We start from the raw sequence: 20967 nt of genomic DNA on the forward strand, positions 1-20967 counted from the left end.
CTTTTGTCAATGAAGTGTTTCTCTTCCTGTCTTTTTTTTTTTTTTTTTTAAACTCCTTTCCTTCTCATTCCTCTCCCCTTTCATTTGCCTCCAGTTCTTCGTCTTTTTCTCTTTTTCCCCCCTTTCCTTGCCTTCTTCCATTCGCTGGCAGTCAGTATGGAACTTAGGTACAGCCATTCTATTGCCCTGCTTCCCGGTTGCCTGGAAGTGGTTAACACAGTTGGCTGAAAACATGGGATTATTTTTTAATGTGTTTTGCGTGTATTCAGCCTGCCCCTTCCAAGGCTGGAGGTCACAGCAGTTTGCTACGGAAATGATTTGCTGTCGCGGAGAAATGCGACGACGGATGGCGAGAAAACCACGAGAAAAATAAAGATCTTCTCGCCACACAGGTGCTTTCCACACAAAATCCACTTTTCGGAAGCCCAGTCATTACGGAAATTGTGCTCTCATGCTTCCCTTGAAAGGATCAGATACTCGCATTCAGGTCTGCACCAAATCAGTGGCTCGCAAAACCACCCACCAATGCTTAAATGGCCTTTAAAGTTCTAACAGCACCGGTTAATTAACAGTCATTAGTTAAATAAAAACAGTCAATTGGGAAGAATTCTGTCTGGGAGGGGGAAAAAAGTTTTAACAACCACAGAGGGTAAATGCTCTCCAGGAGATCTGGAAAGCTCCCAGGAGGATGTATTTTCGTACCATTCTTAGATTCATCTAGTTTTTAGTGGTCTTGTGGTTTTACTGGCTAATTCTTTTCTTGTAAACATGTGGTTAACCTTTTTTTTTTTTTTTTTTTTTTTTTGGTTCGAGTTTTATTTTATATTTGAGCAGAAAATATCCTTTCATTTTATTATGCCTCTGGGAGTTTTTGACCAAAAAAAAAAAAATTGATTGGAAAAGTAATACTTGTGCTTGGTAAATACACACAAAGGCAGACGGACAGACAGACAGCCTCAACAGGGTGAAAGGAGGACACAGTGAAGAGCTAAGCCTCCCTCCTCCTGTTATGTGTATTCTTAGTTTATATTTATTGTTTTTCCAGGAATATTCTCTACATATACAAGCACGCTGCAAAAGAACATGGAAGAGATGTAGGAGCGCTTAGGGGTCAAGCACATAGGTGTCAGAGCCAGACCACCTGGGTTCACATCTCAGCTCTGCAGTCTATTACCTGGCTCTGTGAGTTTCACTGAACCCTTCTGTACCCCCCAAAGTGGTAGGCAGCCTCTAAAATGCCCCCCCCCGACGGCCCCCAATGATCCCCACTTCCTCGTATCAACACCCTTATGAAATCCTCTCCCCCAAGTGTGGGCTGGACCTACTGATCCCCTTCTAACAATTATATCAGAACTGATGAGATGTCATCACTGCTGAGCTTAGGTTATAAAAAGACAGTGGCTTCTGTCTCAAGTGTACGGGGGAGACCAGCTGCCAGGTCCCCACCGTCATGTCAGAAGGACATGCAAGCAGCTTCTTAAACAGCCCGTGAGGTGAAGAACGGAAGTCTCCAGGCAATAGCCCGAGAGAAGCTGAGGCCTGCCTTAACCACATGAGTGAGCTTAGAGCTCTTCCCCGTGGGGTGTTCTGTTTGATGGGTGTCAAGGTTCAGTGTTTCAAGATGAATAAGTTCTAGAGACCTGCTGAATAAATTCTACAGATTGTGTCTGCAGTTAACATTTCTGTGTTGTACGCTTGAAATTTTGTTAAGAGGGTACGTCTCAGATTAAGTGTTTTTACCACAATTTTAGAGAGAGAGAAAAGAAGGAAGGAAAGGGAGGGAGGAAGGAAAGAAAAGAAGGGAGGGAGAAAGAGAAAGAGAGAGAGGAAGGAAGTGGGGAAGGAAGGAAGGAAGGAAGAGAGAGAGAGAGAAAGAATCTTCCCCAGTTGAGCCTTCAGATGAGACCACAGCCCCAGCCAACAGCTTGCCCACAACCTCATGGGAGACCTTGAGCTAGAACCACCCAGTGAAGCTGCACCCAGATTCCTGACCCACAGCCACTGTCTGTGATCATGAATGTTTGTTGTTTTAAGCTGCTAAATTTGGGGACAGTTGTTTACACAACAAGAGATAACACATATGTAAAATGAGACTAATAATACAAGAGTTATTGTGAAGACGAAATGAGTTAATATTGACAAATGATGGGGAATTACCTGGCACAGAGTAAGCACTCAAACAAATGTTTACATATTTACTTGAAAAGGCAGTATTTACATGGGTAAGTTTATCCCCTTTTGAAACAAATATCCCCCTTTAAAAATGCTGTCAACAGTGTTCAATGTTCTGTGCTTACTATTTTGTTGTTTAATATGTGGATCATAGCCATTCTCCTGCACCTGCCCACATAGCTTCATCTCACTCTTTTTCACTGCTGTATAATAGTCCATTGCTTAGCTGAATGCTACTTCACTCAATCAATCCTTTATTGTTGGCTGTTTAGGATGTTCCCAGGTTTCTGTCATCCTTTTTGTCTCAATGCCCCATCTTAAAATGTAATGTCCATCCATGTTGCTGCAAATGGCATTATTTCATTCTTTTTATGGCTGAGTAATATTCCATTGTATATATGTACCACATCATCTTTATCCATTCCTCTGTCGGTGGACATTTAGGTTGCTTCCATGTCTTGTCTATTGTAAACAGTGCTTCAATGAACATTGGGGTGCGTGTATCCTTTTGAACCAACAAGGACCTACCGTATACCACAGGGAACTCTGCTCAATATTATATCACAACCTAGATGGGAAAAGAATTTGAAAAAAGATAGATATATGTATACATATCACTGAATCACTTTGCTGTACACCTGAAATTAACACAACATTGTTAAGCAACTGTACTCCAATATAAAATAAAAAGTTATTTCCTGAAAAAAAAATGTGATGTTTTCAGTCATGGACAGTTCCAGGTGGAAGAAACCCATCTTTGGAATCATTCGATGCTGAAGTTTCAAACTGAGGTTCTGGGAGGCCAAGTGCTCCATGGCGCCCCCTGCCTTTGATCAAAACGGCTCCCCTTTTGCCTGTCCGACCCCAAACGCAGACACCTAATCCCGTGCTCGCTCCACACCTCACAAGCCTTCTGTGGGAACACATCTGCAGCTTCATCATGAGATGATTTGAGGCAAAGAAATTCATTTCACAGCCAACTCCTTGGAAATACACCCGGACAATTCCTTTTTTTTAAATTTTATTTTTGTGTTGACATATAGTTGACTGACAGGGTCGTGTTCGTTTCAGGTATACAGCAAAGTGATTCAGTTATACATACATATATATCTTTTTTTTTTTTTTAGATTCTTTTCCCTTATAGGTCATTACAAAATACTGAGTAGAGTTCCCTGTGCTATATGGTAGGTCCTTGTTGGTTATCTATTTTATATATAGTAGTGTATATATGTTAATCTCTAACTCCTAATTCATCCCTCCCCCCACCAGGACAATTCCTAATAGTAAACTGCATTTCCCAAGGTGAGGGGTGTTAGTAGGGGGAAATAGGTCACTCGGTTTAATAGGTTTGGGAAATGCAGTTAGATAGAATTAACATTTTTTACTAATGGCCTTTTTTTTTTTTTTTTTTTTTTTTGCTGATACTAGTAACATCTCTTGGGCACCTTCAGTATCCCTGGCACGTCACAGAGCACATCCCAGTGAATCCCCACGAGGTAAGTCTTCATCGGAAACCTTTTTTACAGAAGAGGAAACTAGGGTTAGAGGATTACGTGACTTGGCCTTGAGTATGCAGCTAGCATCCAGAACTCAAGTCTGAATGGTTCCAAAGGCTGGGGTCATAACTCGGATTCGATTGCAGGACTTCTCAGGGCCTTTAATAAGCTGCTGGGCACTGGCATCTTTTGATCACGGAGCCCTTTCTTCACAGTGTGTCTGACTACAGTAAGTAAGACTGTCTGTCAGCACAGGGTAGCAGGGACTCCGTATCAACCTGTCTGCAATCAAACCTACACCTACAACAGCTGGAGTGACCAACCATCTGGTTTGCTCAGGGCTGAGATGATCCCTGCGACATGGAACTTTCAGGTTTAAAAAAAATCTTTTTAAATTATTATTCAGATATAATTCACATAACACGAAGTTCATCATAGTAAATTGTACAATTCAGTGATTTTTAGCATATTTAAAGCATGGTGCAACCACCCCTACTGTTTAATTCCAGAACATTTCCACTGCCCCCAGTGGAAACCCATACCCTCGTATCCATTTAGCAGCCCCTCAGTTCCTCCCTCCCCAGCCCCTGGTAACCACTAACCCACTTTCTGTTCTATGGATTTGCCTCTACTGGACATTTCACCCAAATGGAATCATACAGTATGTGCTCCTTTGTGACTGTTTCACTACACTTAGCATCATGTTTTCAAGGTTCATCTGCATAGTAGCGAGTGTCAGTGCTTCACCTCTTTTTATGGCTGAATAGTATTCCATTGTGTAAATATACCACATTTTGTTTATCCATTCATCTATTGATAGACATCTGAGTCCTTTCCACTTTTTGGCTGTTATATATGAGTAATGCTGCTGTAAATATGCGTGGACAAGTTTTTGTATGGACAAATGTTTCCAATCCCTTTGGATATGTACCTAGTAGAATTGTGGGGTCATACGGTAACGCTGTCTAACTTCTTGAGGAACTGGAGTTTCAGGGTTTTTTCCTTCTTCTTTTCTTTTTTCCTTTTTTGGCCACACCTCACAGCTTGTCGGATCTTAGTTCCCCAACCAGGGATCGAACCCGGGCCCCAGGCAGTGAAAGCACCGAGTCCTAACCACTGGACTGTCAGGGAATTCCCCTGGAGTTTCAGTTTTAATAGCAGGAAAGTTCTAGGGAAATCAGGACAAGTTGGCCACACCTTATAAATGATTTCTCCTTGATGTCACTTGCCCCGGAGCTTTAGGTAAGAGGACAAAGCAATCAAGATACTGCCTTCGGTACACCCCCGTTCCTTCCACTGTTACCCAACTTTTCTGGTTCTGTGGCTTCCTGTACTGCAGACTCTGCCATTTTCCCTCCAAACTGTGCCCTACATCGTCTTCCAAAGATTGCTGTGTGTTTAAGCAAGCAAAGCCTTCTCTCTGGAAGGGACAGAAAGCAGAGTCCACTAGGGGGAAATGTCAGCCTTTCCTCCATCCACCTGGAAGCCCTGGGTGTCCTGTGTCAGCAGGGACCCGGCACTTTTTGATAAGGGATGACTTGGGCCAGAATAGGAATACGGGGGGAGCTAAGAGTGACAGAATAGAGTGTAGGTAAGTCCTGAGCTGAAATTCCCTGCTGGAAATTCACACCTGTTTTCCTTCTGCCCTAACATAATATAGAACCACTGTTTGAGTGGGAAATTGTGGAATTACAATAAAAAGCTAAGGATTAATCTCAGAGCAACCCTTCCATATCTTTCCTGGATTATAATCAGAGGCTTAAACCCCTTCATACAAGCACAGAATTGCATGCTTTTCATCTACATTTTCCTAATGGAAGCGTTTCTGCGAGGTTTCTTCTGCCCACCTAGCCTTAAGAGATTTGGGGCAACAAAAGAATAAAAGGCAGGGTCTTGAAGAGATATTTGTACACCCTTGCTCATAGCAGCGTGAGTCACAGCAGTCAAGGTGGAAGCAGCCCAAGTGTTTGTTAATGGATGAACGGATAAAATGTGGTCCATCCACACAATGGAACATTATTCAGCCTTAAAAAGGAAGGAGATTCTGACACACGCTACAACATGGATGAACCATGAAGACATGATGCTAGAAGCCAGACACAAAAGGACAAATACTGTCTGATTCCACTCATAGGAGGTCCCTAGAGGAGTCAGATCCACAGAGACAGAAAGTAGATGGTGTGTTCCAGGGGCTGGGGAGTCAGTGTTTCATGGGGACAGAGTTTCAGTTTGCAGGATACAGAGTTCTGGAGATGCATGATGGTAGCACAAAAATGTGAATGTACTTAATACCACTGAACTGTACACTCACAGGTGGTTTAAATGGTAACTTTTATGTTATGTATATTTTATCTCAAATTTAAAAAAAATTTTAAAGATAGATTCGGACAAGAAATTTTTACCTGCAGGCTTGGCATTCCACCATCCATTTATTCGACAGTGATTTACTGAGGAACAGCTGTGTTCCAAGCCCAGTTCTAGACCAAGGTTTCTCAGCCTCGGGGCTGCTGCCTTTGGGGCCACATCATTCTCTGTGGTGGTGCCGTCCTGTGCCCTGTAGGGATGCAGCGTGCCCCGCTTCTACCCGCCAGATGCCAGTGGCTCCCCCTCCCCCAGCTGCGACATCAAAAGTGTCTTCAGACGTTGCCCAGTGTCTCACAGGGGGCAAAATCATCCCAGGCGAGATCCCCCCTGGGTTAGGGGATTCCATGGACCCCCAGAAGACACTGCATTCCATAATCATCTGACCTGCGGAGGCCCTAGGATGCTACACACGTTTGAAACACACAGAGTGACTGGGGAGGGAGAGAGGAGGTCATTCACAGATGCTGGGGGTGGGAGGCACCCTGGTTTACACGGCTTAACACATTGGGAGTTCATTCTGGTGCGCGGTGCAACCTGGGGCGTCAGACTCAATCTTTCCCCGAAGGCTTAATGCTGGGTTTCTTAGTCTAGGCGCCGTTGGCCTTTGGGCCCAGATAGATTCTCTGTGGTGGGGCCATGCTGTGCACTGCGGGGTGTTGAGCATCCCTGGTCTCTACTGACTAGAGGCCAGCAGCACCCCCTAGTCGTGACTGCCAGAAACGTCCCCAGACATTGCCAAGAGTCCCCCTGTGGGGCAGAGTCACTCTTGGTTAGAAAAAAAACCTCTGCTTTATAAGACTCTCCTGTGGTCCAGTGGCTAAGACTCCGGGCTCCCTATGCAGGGGGCCCGGGTTCAATCGCTAGTCAGGGAACTAGATCCTGCACGCATGCCTCAACTAGGAGTCTGAATGCTGAAACTAAGAGCCCTCGTGCCACAACTAAAGATCCAGCATGCTGCAACGAAGATCCCACATGCTGCAACTAAGACCCAGTACAGCCAAATAAATAAATAACTTTTAAAAAAAATCAATGAAACCAAGAGCTGGTTCATTGAGAAAAACAAACAAACAACAACAACAAAAACCCTCCGCTTTAGATGATAGAGATGAGGGTAGACAGAAGAGGTCCCTGCCCTGCTGGAATTTACTGAGACTGGAGGACAGGGCTGGAAACTGCAATTTCAACTGGGGCACCAGGACAGAAAGGTTCTGGAATTCCACAGGGAGGCGCCAGCCCAATGAGCAGGTTTTCAGATGAAAAAACTGAGAAAGAGGTTCCCAGCTCTAAAGGCTGTTCACCTATCCAGAGGGTACAGAAGGGTGAGAGTGGACATCGGAAGAGAAATTTTTTTTTTTTTTTAATTTAAAAAAAATTTTTATTTTATATTGGAGTCTAGTTGATTAACAATGTTGTGTTAGTTTCAGGTGTACAGCAGAGTGATTCAGTGATACATGTACATGTATCTATTCTTTTTCTAATTCTTTTCCCATTTAGGTTATTACAGAATATTGAGCAGGGTTTCCAGTGCTATACAGTAGGTCCTTGTTGCTTATCTATTTTAAATATAGCAGCGTGTACACATATCAATCCCAAACTCCCAATCTATCCCTCCCCCATCCTTCCTCCCCTAGTAACCATAAGTTCGTTCTCTAAGTCTGTGAATCTGTTTCTGTGGGGTTTTTTTTGGTTTTTTTTTTAGTATTTACTTATTTATTTTGGCTGCACTAGGTCTTAGTTGGGGTACTCAGGATCTTCATTGCGGCATGCTGGACCTTTAGTTGTGGCACGAGGGCTCTTAGTTGCAGCATTTGGACTCCTAGTTGCGGCATGCATGTGGGATCTAGTTCCCTGACCGGGGATCGAACCGGAGCCCCCTGCACTGGGAGCACGGAGTCTTACCCACTGGACCACCGGGGAAGTCCCTCTGTTTTGTTAATAAGTTCATTTGTATCATTTTTTTTTAGATTCCACCTATAAGTGATATCATATGATATTTGTCTTTCTCTGTCTGACTTGCTTCACTTAGTATGATCATCTCCAGGTCCATCCATGTTGCTGCAGATGGCACCATTTAACTTTTTAAAGGGGTGTCTTGGCAGACGACATCCGGGGTGCTGAGGGCTGGGTGAGCAGAGGGGTCTGGTTGTCCCTCCCTCCGATCCTGGGGAGGGGGACTTGAAGGGCGTGCCTTGGCTCCAAATAGACTCCCTGGGAGCAGGGAGTGGGTGATGCTCCCATTCCAGGGGGGCGTGCTGGACCGGCATCCACTTCCTGCCAGAAGCTGCAGGATGAGAGGAGGGCTGGTTGTCTGTTTCGGTAGCTGAGCCAAGGCAACTTGATGCTAAATCAGGATGGGCTTGCAAACAGAGGGTTTGTTTGGGAAGAGGTGTTGTGTGTTTCTCGGGAACTAGATGTGCTCAGAGAGCCGGCGTGGGGGCATCTTAGATCTTGTCCTGGAGCCTGTTCTGGTGTCCCTTCGCAGAGGACAAGCAGGCCATGGGGCCTGGATTCCTAGGGACCAGGGAGAGTGGAAGCGGCGGTCAGTGTAGTAGGTTTGGCCGGGTAAAAGGAATGGCAGGTGGCAGCCCACCCACCAAGATGGGGCAGGGGTGGTGGCTTGTATCCAGGACAGCTTCACGAGGTCTCCTACGCTTGATTGATTGCTGTGCCGTTGCCGTCGTGAAGTTCATAATGACTTCCGAACAGGGATCCTTCTCCACTACAGACGGACAGGGCAGGTGCAACTCAGTATTTTATCTCCAAAGACTTTAGACTCCTCCCAGGAGCTAATAAGCAAGAAGGGAAATGTGCAGTCGTGTTTGACATCAGTGAAAATCAGGCCATTGGATGAGAGAGCCTTGATGTCACAGGCTGCTGCTAAATTTCTGAGGAGGTTCCCCTTAACCAAATGGCTACGGGTCACTGGATTTTCTTAAAAACTGACCAGGCAGGGTCTCCACCTTGTCTTGTCTTTCTGTGAAGGACGACTGTCACTTGACCAGCTGAAAGCTGCTGCTTACTAACATCAAACTGGAATAACTCCAAGTCAGTTTTGCGCTAAGGCAATAAATGCATTCCTAAAAATCACTGCTCTGGGCAAAATTACAGGATAAAACACACAGGGCTGGCTTGTGGGTAAAATGGAGTTAGGGTGACAATACTCAAAAACTTCATCAGTGAGTTACCCACCTGAGTTACAACTAAAAGGAACCTAATTAATACGGTAGCAGAGTCTTTTAATAACAACTTCATTGAGATATAATTCACATACCATGACATTCATCCTTTTAAAGTATGTAATTCAGTGGTTTTTAGAACATACAAAGACTTGTGCAACTATCACCACAATCCATTTAGAATATTTTCATCACCTCCCAAAGAAGCTCCATACACCTTAGCAGCACCTCCCCATTTCCCCTCCTCCAACCCCCGACGACCACTAATCTACTTTCTGTCTCTATGGATTTGCCTATTCTGGTCATTTCCCATAAATGGTATCACACAATATGTGCCCTTCTGTGACTGTCACCTTTCCCTTAGCATCATGTGCTGAGGGTTCTTCCATGCTGTAGTGGGTATCAGTACATCATTCCATTGTATTGCCTAATAAAATTCTATCATACGGATTTACCATATTTTACTTATCCATCTATCTGTTGGTGGTTATTTGGATTGTTTCTGCTTTGGGCTATTACGAATAATGCCACCATGAAAATTTGTGTACAAATTTTTGTGTGGCTATATGTCTTCATTTCTCTTGGGTGTATATCCTTAGGGGTGAAATTGCTGGGTCATGTGGCCATTCTGTTTAACTTCTTGAGGAACTGCCATGTTGCTTTCTAAAGTGGCTGTACCGTCTTACTTCTCTCCCAGCAGTGTATGCGGGCTCTGCTTTCTCCACACCCTTGCCAATACTTGTTATTACCTGTTTGGGGTTTCTGGGTTTTTTTAATTATAGTCATCTTAGTAGCTGTGAAGCAGTAGCTCATTGTGGTTTTGATTTGTATTTCCCTGAGAACTAATGATTTTGAGCATCTTTTCATGTGCTTGTTGGCTGTTTGTATATCTTCTTTGGAGAAATGTCAATTCAAATATTTTCCCATTTTTAAATTGCTTTTGGTATCATATTGAAGAAGCCATTGCCAAACCAAGGTTATGGAGATTTACTCCTATATCTTCTTCCAAGAGTTGTATAGTTTTAGTTCTTACACCTAGGTCTGTGATCTGTTTTAAGTTAATTTTGTATACGGTGTGAAGTAGGGGTCCAACTTCATCCTTTTGCATGTGGCCATCCAGTTGTCCCAGCGCCACCTGTTGAAGAGCCTATTGATAATCTTGGCACTCTTGTCCAAAAAAATCAATTGATTGTAAAACTGTACGTTTATTTCTGGACTCTCAGTACTGTTCCATTTATCTGTGTGTTTAGCCTTATGCCAATACCACACTGTAGCTTTGTAGTAAGTTTTAAAATCTGGGAGTGTGAGTCTTCCAATTTTGTTCTTCTTTTTCAAGATTGTTTGGGTTATTCTGGGTTCCTTGCATTGCTTTATGAAGTTTAGGATCAGCTTGTAAATTTCAACAGCTACAACAAAAACCCAGCTGGATTCTGATAGAGATTACATTTAGTCTGTAGGTCAGTTTGGAGAATATTACCATTTTAACAACATTAAATCTTCTTAATCATGAACATGGGAAATCCTTTGATTTACTTGGGACTTCTTTAATGTCTTTCAATGCTGTTGGGTTTTTTTTGTTTGTTTGTTTTGGTTTTGGTTTTTGTTTGTTTTTTAGTTTTCATTGTACAAGTCTTGGCTTCTTTCATTAAATTCATTCCTAAGTCTTTGGTTCTCTTTGGTGTTATTGTAAATCGAATTCTTTTCTTGATTTCATTTTCAGATTGTTCATTGCGAGTGTATAGAGAAACAATTGAGTTTTGTATATTGAACTTGTACGCTGCAACCTTGCTGAATTCACTTATTAGTTTTAATAGCTTTTTAATGGGTTCCTCAGGATTTCTACATACAAGATCATGTCATCTGCAAATAGAGATAGTTTTCCTGCTTCCTTTACAATCTGGGTGCCTTTTATTCATTTTTCTTGCCTAATTACCCTGGCTAGCCCATCCAGGACAATGTTGAATAGAAGTGTCGAGAGCAGATATCCTTGTCTTGTTCCTGATCTTAGGGGGAAAGCATTTGGCTTTTCACCATTAAATATCATTATTGATACTCAATGGTGGCATTTTTTGTAGATGTCTTTTATCAGCTTGAGGTTCTCCTCTATTCCTAGTTTGTTGTGAAAGAGTGTTGGATTTTGTAAAATGCTTTTTTCTGCATCTGTTGGGATGATCATATCATTTTTGTCCTTTATTCTACTAAAACAATTATTACTTTTTTAATATTGAGCCAACCAACCTTGCATTCTTGGGACAAATTCCACTTGATCATGGTGTATAAATCTTTTCATATGCTGCTGGATTTGGTTTGCCAGTATTTTGTTGAGGATTTTTGCATCTATGTTCGTAAGAAATCTTGGTCATTAGTTTTCTTTTCTTGTGATGTCTTTGTCTGGTTTTGGTATCAGGATAATTCTGGCCTCAGAGAATGTTAGAATGGCCTCATGGAGTATTCCCTCCTCTTCTAATTTTAAGAATAGTTTGTGGGGACTTCCCTGGTGGCACAGTGTGAAGGCTCTGCACTCCCAGTGCAGGGGGCCCAGGTTCCATCCCTGGTCAGGGAACTAGATCCCACATGCATGCCACAACTAAGAGTTCACATGCCACAACTAAGGAGCCAGTGAGCCACAACTAAGGGGCCTGTGAGCTGCAACTAAGGAGCCCATGTGCCACAACTAAGACCCAGTGCAACCAAATAAATAAATAAATATTTTTTAAAAAATTAGTTTGTGAAAGATAAGTGTTAAATCTTCTTCAGACACTTGGTAGAATTCATCCGTGAAGCCGTGTAGTCCTGGGCTTTTCTTTGTGGGAAGTTTTTTGATTACTAATTCAATTTCTTTACTTGTTAAAAATCCATTCAGTTTTCTATTTCTTCTTGAATCAGTTTTGGTAATTTGCATCTTTCTAAGAATTTCTCCCATTACATCTAGGATATCTAATTTGTTGGCATACAATTGTTTATAGTATTATTTTATCATTTTTATATTTCTGTAATGTTGGTTGTAATGTCCCCTCTTTGTTTCCTGATTTTAGTAATTTGAATCTTCTCTCTTTTTATCTTGGTCAGCCTAGTTAAAGTTTTATCAACCTATTTGATCTTTTCAGAGGAGTAACTTGTGGTTTTATTAATTCTCTCTATTGATTTTCTAGTCTCTATCTCATTTACTCCTACCCTAATCCTTATTATTTCACTCCTTTTGCTAGCTTCAGTTTTAGTTTACTCTTATTTTCCAGTTTCTTAGGGTGGATAGCTATTGATTTGAAATCTTCCTCTCTCTTTTTTTTCTTTAACATAGATGATTATAGCTATCAAGTTTCCTCTACTTTAGCTGCATCTCATAAACTTTGGTATGTTGTGTTTCATTTTCGGTCATCCCAGAGTATTTTCTAACTTCCCTCATGATTTCTTCTTTGAGATAGCAGAGTTTTATACCTGTTCAGTGGGGAAGAAATACATAAATAATACTGCAAATACGGCATCACGTTGGGACAAATTCACATTCTCAAAACGAGAGTTATAGCAGAATGAACCGTACAAGAAGGCTCCAAGGTACCTCCTGTCCCACTCTGAAACTTTTCCCCTCACCTTCCCACATCCAGTCCATCAGAATGCTCTCCAAAATGTACCTCTAATCTACCCATTCATCTCCACCTCTGCTACCAGGTCCCTAATCGAGGCCACCCTACCTTTCAGTCCAGAACTGTAACAGACTCCCAAGTTCTCTGTCTTTCTTGTCTCCTGCAATCTATCCCCCATTCAATGAGCTTTTAAAATCACAAATCACAAATTGGAGTACATCTGCCCCCCACTTAAAACCCTCCAATGGCTTCCCAATCTGATGAGGACCATTTCCCATGGCCTTTGGGACCTCAAATAAAATGACTCCCTCCATCCTCTGATTCACCACCCCCCACCCACTTACCCCTCCCCATTCACTCTGCTCCAGCCACGCCCAAGGACCTGCTTTTTGTTTCTTCCACATGAGTTTCCACCCCAGGGATTTTGAATTCCTGAAATGTTCCTTTCCTCTTCCTCATTATTCTGACCTTGGCCCAAAGGTCACCCCCTCAGAGAGGCCTAGGGTGACCAACTCTTCCCACTTTGTCGGGGAATTTTCCAGATTTAGCACTGAAAGTCCCACGCCCTGGGAAACCCCATAATCAAACCATCTGGGTTGGCCACACTTCAGAGGCCATCCCTGGCTGTTCCATCCAAAATAAGCCCCACCTACTCACCCCCAAGTTACTACCCTGTTACTTTTCCTATACGTGTGGGACTTGTGTCCCTAGAACAGTGCCTGGCAAATAGTAGGCACTCAATAAATATTTTTAACTAAATTAATCATTGAAGGACAGAAACTGATTCCTGCAGTCTTAAGGTTCCATCACATGAAACTCTGCAAGAAGCAACCCATTGCTTCTTGAAGCAAGAAGCTTCTTGAAGCAACCATTGCTTCAATTGCTTCAAGAAGAATGTGGCAAAATCAATTTAGCAAGTCACCATCAGCATTTTCATTAAAACAAAACAGAATAGAAAAAAATCAGCATTACCTAAAGTATCATGTCATGAAAATGTTTTCGTTATATATGTGTTTGTGTGAACTGGGGCTCTGAGTAAAATATACTTCCTGCTGTGCCTTGTGGTCAAAAATGTTTGAAAACTACCCATCTAGTGGTCAAGAGTGTGGGATTGGGCACCAGACCACTGGGGTTCGAAGCCCTTACAAGCTGTTTGATACAAATTCACTCATTTTTTTCCCGGCCTCTGTTCTCTGATCTGTAAAACGGGGATAATGCATACTCTTTTTTTCAGGATGTGATTGTGAGATTTAACTAAGTTAGCATATGAAAAATGCTTAGATCACTTTCTGGCATATAAGGACAATTTAGTCAGTGCTGACTAATATGATTACTTGTTGAATGAGTGAATGAATGAGGCTGAAATCTAATCTTCCCTTAAGTTACCCTGCCTGCCTTTTCTCAGAACAAGCTTTTTCTCCTCGTGTTCCAGCCGCTTCTCCCAAATAACTATATGTTTACTTTATTATTCTGTTTATTGTCAATCTCCCCCCCCCCAAAAAAAAACAAAAAACGCTGAGAGGATCCCTTGTTTGTCCCATTCAAAAGTCGAACCTACTACCTGGGGGTAGGGAGGAGAGGAAAAGGTTGGCAAACATTTTCTGTGAAGTACCAGATAGTAAATATTTTAGACTTTGCTTAAGTCAGCCCATCTTTGTGCAAATGCTCAAGTCTTTAGTACCCAACTCTTGTCTCTATGGGACAAGTTTCCGTGTCCCTTAAAGGAATGGGGGGAAGCTGTGTTCCAAAAAACCTTTAATTACAAGCACAGGCAGGCAGAATTTGGCCCGCGGGCCATAGTCTGTCAGTCCATAAAGGAGCTGAAAATACTGGATTCAGTAAAATAAAATAGACTTTCATATAGTTTCCACGTGCCACGAAAGAGTCTTCTTTTGATTTTTTTTTTTAACCACTTAAAACATATTTTAAAATTCTCAGCTTGTGGGCCATGAAAATAAGGCAGTGGGCCGCATCTGGCCCGCGGGTCGGAATTTGCTGACCCCGGACCTAGACTGTGCTAGGACGCCCGACAATAAGCGAAGGCCCCCGGGTCCCCAAAACTCGGCCTTCCGGGAGCGGCGCAACCAACACCCGGCCCGTGCGCGCCTCCCGCCTACCAACCCTCCCAGCGCCGCCCGCCTCCCTCCAAGCCCCGCCCTCCTTCGGGGCGATTGGTCGAACCTCGCCCTCTTCCTCGCCGGGGAACTCCCCCGCTGACAGGCACTGCGGGCAGCCAATGGAGAGCTGCAGGGTCTTGCGCCCCGCCCTCATCGCGCCCGTTGGAAGCGGGCCGTTGAGGGGGTGGGGCGTGGAGCCTGGTAACCGTTGCCGATAACAACGCCCCGCCCCGTCGCGGCAGGAGGGCAGGCGGCGAGAGGCGGGCGGGCGCCGGGAGCGGGAGGAGGAGCGGCAGCCGCCGCCACCGCCGCCGCCATAGAGACTGTAGCCGTGGAGACTGTTACTTACCAACGGGGACCAACACGCAGCAGCCGCCACCGCCGCCGCGGGAGCCGTTGCGCGAAGTCCCGGCCGGAACTCCAGGTGACCGATGCGACCGCCCCGGGCCCTGCCCGGCCGGGGAGTACTGGGGGCGGCGGGGATCCCGATCGGGGGTCGGGGAGCGGGCAGCGCAGTCCCTGCCGTTCACCCCAAACGTACGGGATGGCGCGCCCGCGGGACCTCCCTCCGCACCCCGAGTGCCGACAGCGCGGCGGGGTTTGGAGTGGCCGTGGTCTCCTTCTTCCTTTTAACCAAACTCGGGGAGAGGTGAGGACCTATCGGCTCACTTTTTACAAAACTTCCTGAGTTGGGGGCTCCCGGGGAACCGTCTTTCACTCTTACCCTCAAAATCCCCGGGTTAGGGGTGCCCCGGGAACCCCTCTCAAGCTTTTACCTTCAAACTCCCTGAATGTGGGGCTCCTGGGGAACCTCTTCTCACTTTCGTTCCCCAAATCCTTAAGCTGGGGGTGCCCGAGGACCCCTCTCTCACTCTTCCCCTCAAACTCCCTGAATTGGGGGGCGCCTTAGCAGCGCCTTTCGAACTCTGACATTTAAACTTCCTGAATTGAAGGCGCCTGGAGGCTCCTCCTGTTTGTTCCCCAAATCTCTGAAATTGGGGCGCCCCTGGGACCTTTCTCTCACCCTTAAACTCAAATTCCTGAATTGAGAGGGCCTAAAAGATTCGTTCTCACCTTTACCCTCAAAGTCCTGAATTTGGGCTGTCCCGGGGATCATCGTTTTGACCCCGTTCCCAAATACTGAATTTGAGGGCTCTCTGTAACCCCAATCTCACTTTTTAACCAAAAGTCGGTGAGCTGGTCTAGGCGAAGAACCCCTCCCCTCCTCACTTTTTGACCACGAACTCCCCGAGAATCTGGCTTCCCAGAGACCCGTGTCTCACCTTTTCATCAAGAATCCTCGCGTTTAGGGCTCCTCGGATACTCCTCCGCTCTGTCCCTGGTAACCCCGCGTTCCCAAGTTTGGGGGAATCCTGGATCCGCCAGGCCCTCCACGCCCCTCAGGAAGCGCCTACGCACCGCCGCAGCTCCCCTATTTGGACTGATCGCGAAGCAAGAAAAGTTTCACCGAAAGGGTTGTGGGTTTGTGTTTTGTTTTTGTTTTTGTTTTTTTTAATTTATTAATTTATTATTTTGCTTAAAGAGCCCAACTTGTGGGCCCAAACTGCTCGGTGGCATTTTCTCCGCGGGTTGTGGGAGTGCGTGGGTGTGTGTGTGTATGTGTGAATCCATCCCCCACCCCTGACCCCCGAAAACACGCCCCCCTCCAAATGCTCTTGATTCCTTTTCTTTTCCCTCTGGGACAAGCCGCGGCGCTCCCTCCAGGCTTCTGTTCCTGTTGGTTTTTCTCGCTGCTGCGCTAAGAAAAGTTGCGTTTCCGATCCTAGTGGCTATTTCAAGGGCCCCCGGGGCCCAACTGCCCCTGCCATTCCGGCGGCGGCGGCGGGGGTGGTTCATCGTCCTAATTTTAACCTCCCGGTTGCCCAGCAGGAATGAGGGAGAAGGGCAGGATGTAGAACACAAGTCCAGGGCTGCCTTTCCGCGGAGACATCATTCCTGCTTCTGGTGTTTTAATTATGCACCGCCCCTCCCCCCCCAAACATAAAATTATTTTCTTGCTTTGTGCATTGAACTGTCGGTGCAGACTGTCATGAGTTTTTCCCCCGCCCAATCAGCTTTATCTCTGCAAATCCAAAATAGCAAACCTGATAGAAGGCTCTCCATGTCAACTAAGACCTACCCAAAAAAAATCAAAATAATGACAACAACAGAAAACATTAATAACAAAAACTTTTTTTTTTTTGCCTGCACATATTGGCAGCACATTTTTATCTTGTTGCTTCATAAACTGAAACATTATTTGTTTGCTCATATTGATATAAAGACCCTTACCCTCTGTGCCGGGGAGTACCAGGGGCTGGTCACCTGTTCTTTCTCCCACTCCAGTTTAAAAACTTGAACTGACTCTAAAATAACCTTAGAAATGGTTACTCACCTACTCTGGCCAGAGAAAAAGAGTGTATGGTACCACCTCACCCCCCAGGAAAGGAATTTAATTTCCTTAATTACTGGTGCTAATTTTGCCAACAGGCTTGGTAGAGTATCCGGCGGGACTTGGTAGTCTTTTTTAAAAAAGACTTCTAATAATATATGATGGAAAAGATAACTGGTTCCAGGATCCTGTGATGTTCCAACTGATGTGGGTCAGGAATGAATGCAGAAACAGTTTGCCCCTGTGGTAAAAGCAATATGAACTATTTGCCTCTTTAGGTGCATTCCTCTCATCCCAGATAAACCTCTGAGATGCTCGAAAGGGGAGTCCAGGAGGAGAGGGGCAGAATTATTAATGACCCCCAGTAACAGAACAAGTCCTTTGAAATTCAGTTGATATCTGCTTTCTGGGTGCAGGCCACATATCACCTTAATATTCATCTTTAACCGGGTTTATCACTGAAGCACTGCCAGGCTGGAGTCATTCACCAGAAATGCAGATGCTGGGAAATTGTTTATCTGGCTCTTATTCCTTAGACCTAATTTGTAGTTTCAGATTCGAGTTAAAATTAATTAATATTAATCGATATTTAATTAATTGAATTTTCATTAGTAGTATATATAATTGAGTCAACATTTTAAATGTGCTTGCAGGATTTTTATAGTCACAGGTGGTGGTTTTGCTTGTAAAATTTCAGAGCCAGAAGGAACCATATCTTATAGTATATTCGGCTCTTTTTTTTTTTTTAACATCTTTATTGGAGTATAATTGCTTTACAATGATGCATTAGTTTCTGCTTTATAACAAAGTGAATCGGCTATACATATACATATATCCCCATATCTCTTTCGGCTCTTTTTAATTAATGCAGGTTGACCACTTATTGAAATAACGTGCTGCCCTATACACACCTACTTATTTGTAAAATGTGAAACTTTTTTCAAAGCAAGGGAAGTTCTCAGAGAAACTGCCTCCCTTGTCAGGACCCTCACGGAACCCAAGATCAGCAAAGGACTTCTTATAGGAAAAGACAAAAGAGAGGGAGAAGCTTAGGAGAGGAAGACCCAGAATTAAGGGGGCGTGTGGGATAAAGAGTGGGGGCAGAGGATGGGGGGCAGAGCCGTGGAGAGCCCACCCCATGGGCTGGCAGGCTGCAGCTGGTGAAGATGGTGATGCTGACAGGCAGCTTAGAGGCAAGGGCTTAGTCCCCCAGTCTGCTCCTCTGAAGGCTCCGAGCTCCCTTAGTGAACATCAGCTGGCTTCTCCTGGCTGCTCAGGCCAACACGTTGGCGTCGTCCTCCAGCCCTCTCTCTCTCAAGCCATCAGCAAAAAGGTAGAGTCCTAGAATCTGACCATGCCTTGCCACCTCAACCGCCAGCCCCTGGTCCAAGCCTCTTGCCCAGATGATTCCAGCCTGTTCACCAGGGATCGTATCATGTCCTGTTGGCGATCCTCAGATTGGATGAACGGGGTCAGGGGTCAAAGGAAAGGAAAAATACAAGTCCCAGCCCTGGATGCTGCTGATGTGGGTTTTAGGGCCCCACAGAGAAGAGGTTAACGTTTATTAGCTCTGTGACTCCAGGTAAGGTTTGGCATCGGTGAAAGAGAAAATCACTTATATGGTTTTGATATTAGAAATAATATTATAGGGACTTCCCTGGTGGTCCAGGGGTTAGGACTCCGCGCTTCCACTGCACGGGACACAGGTTTGATCCCTGGTGGTCAGGGAACTAAGATCCCGCAAGCCGTGCAGTGCAGCAAAAAGAAAAAAAAAAAAAGAGGAAATAATATTATAACTGTTTAGCCCAGGTTCTGGCACAGAATAGGTGTACAACGGAGTAGCTATTATTATTGTTGTTGTTGTTGTTATTTTTATTATTAGAACAAGCAAACAAGCAGTGTGGCCTGCCTGGGGTGATTTTTTAATTTTGGTTTCTTGACCACCAAATGCTGAGGAGACATTCAGTAAAAACATCTTGCTCGATTGAGTGGGTGAGCCTTCCACTGTCTGTTTTAAGGTGGGAAATACCCTTCGATTGCATAGAAATTCTCAGGTACAGATATGGCACTCTGCAAGCGTTAAGTGCTGGGCAAAACCAAAAAACAACCCAAAAAGTGTCTCAAAGTCCCACATCTTGGTTGGGGTATCGGTCCATCTGAAATCACTCCCAAAACATCACACTTCCAGACAGGTTTTGCCAAGCAGCCAGCTCTGCAGGCAGAACCTACAGATGAGAAAATTTAAAAACTGGTTTCCCCTCTCCGTTAGTGCTGGCTCGTAGGTGCCAATCCTGTCGAAGTCTGGAAATCAGCCACTTGGAGGTGAGAACAGTCCTGGTCTTCATGCCAGGATTTGACTGGAGCCGACAGCATGGCCTTGCTCCTTGCTACACCTCACTTCTTTTTTCCTGAAGTGCATTCCTATTTTATGATACATAGGTTTTATATGTTTTAAAGCATGGTTTCATGCCCTGGTAACCTCATTTTAAATTGTGGTCAATTCTATGAATTTACGAAAAATACGGTTGTCTTCCCAAGCCTATGGATGATACGTACAGCACGTGGATGTCAGATGCTGCGAATCAGATTATACCTGCCGTAGTCCATGTTTAAAAACGAAAAAAAATTCTAAAGCCATTAAACATCTAGAACTTACATGTGATGGCCAATATAGTGATTATTTGTCATTTACTATGTAGCAAAGCCCAGATGTGCTATATATAGTAAACCTGTTTCTACTAAGATCTCTGCAGTTATTTTGAGTGTGTGTGTGTGTGTGTGTGTGTGTGTAAGAACCGGGCTCCTGGTGTCCAGGGAAGTTCTTCAGGAGGTGACAGGTGAGCTGAGACTGTCATGATGAGAGGGAGCAGCCCTCTGCTGTTCAGAGGGAAGAGCCTTCCAGGTGGGGCGGGGTGGGGGGGCAGCAGGTGCAAAGGTCCTGCGGCAGGAGGAGTCAGCTGGGCCTGGTCGGAGGAGAGAAAGGCGGCTGTGTGGCTAATAACTGGTGAGCATAAGGAGGAGAGGCACAGGGCCCCAGAGGCCATGGGGAGGACTCTGGCTGCTATTCTAAGTATAAATTAAGTTGTTGGGAGATTTCACCTCTGCCTGTAGCTGTCAGAGCCGTGGTGTCCAGTCGTTTGCTGGAAAACCTGCTTTCTGGACCTCTGCCATTTCTTCATCGCTCATTCATTCATTCCTTTCTGAGTCAAACACTATCCTATGAGGTTACAGAGACCAAAGACCAACTAGAAGAGGGCGACAGTTTCAGAACGGGGATGGGCTAGAGGTCTCTCTAGGGCATGTGTGTGACAGGCCACTCACCTGGAGGGGCCACGAAAGGTGTCCAAGAGGAGGCGGGCTGGAGCGGAGTCTTGATGTACAAGCAGACTGGTGGGGAGAGCCGTGGTGTGTCTGTGTTTTCCGGAAGCCGAGTGCAGGGTACAGGGGAGATCAGGCCAGAGAGGAGAACAGGTGTCGGCACACACAGCCTGTTTTTGGAAGCAAAGTTTCACTAGAACACAGCCACGCTTGTTCATTTCCATACCGTCTCTGGCTGCCCTTTTGAGGCCACGGCGGGGTTGACTATTTGCGACCGACACAGAACGTGGACCGCAAAGCCTAAAATATTTACTGTCTGGACTTTTACAGGAAAAGTTTGCCGACCCCTGG

General features: G+C 44.8%; 2 protein-coding genes across 6 annotated transcripts in view; one reads left to right on the forward strand and one right to left on the reverse strand.

Moving 5' to 3' along the window:
* The window catches only part of ACSBG2 (acyl-CoA synthetase bubblegum family member 2), a 175881-nt gene that overhangs the window by 53790 nt on the left and 101124 nt on the right, over positions 1 to 20967 (reverse strand). Inside the window, exon 5 of the mRNA XM_082380623.1 lies at positions 16190 to 20786. The gene's annotated coding sequence lies outside the window, so the exon portion shown is untranslated. The remainder of the gene's footprint in view (positions 1 to 16189; positions 20787 to 20967) is intronic.
* Positions 15128 to 20967, forward strand: part of RFX2 (regulatory factor X2) — a 96600-nt gene continuing 90760 nt past the window's right edge. For 4 of the 5 annotated variants that reach the window (XM_082380610.1, XM_082380607.1, XM_082380609.1 and 1 more), the window contains exon 1: positions 15128 to 15330. The gene's annotated coding sequence lies outside the window, so the exon portion shown is untranslated. The remainder of the gene's footprint in view (positions 15331 to 20967) is intronic. The other variant, XM_082380612.1, reaches the window with a different exon arrangement.

This window comes from Balaenoptera borealis (assembly GCF_965194805.1).
Source record: "Balaenoptera borealis genome assembly, chromosome: 2".
NCBI lineage: Eukaryota > Metazoa > Chordata > Mammalia > Artiodactyla > Balaenopteridae > Balaenoptera > Balaenoptera borealis.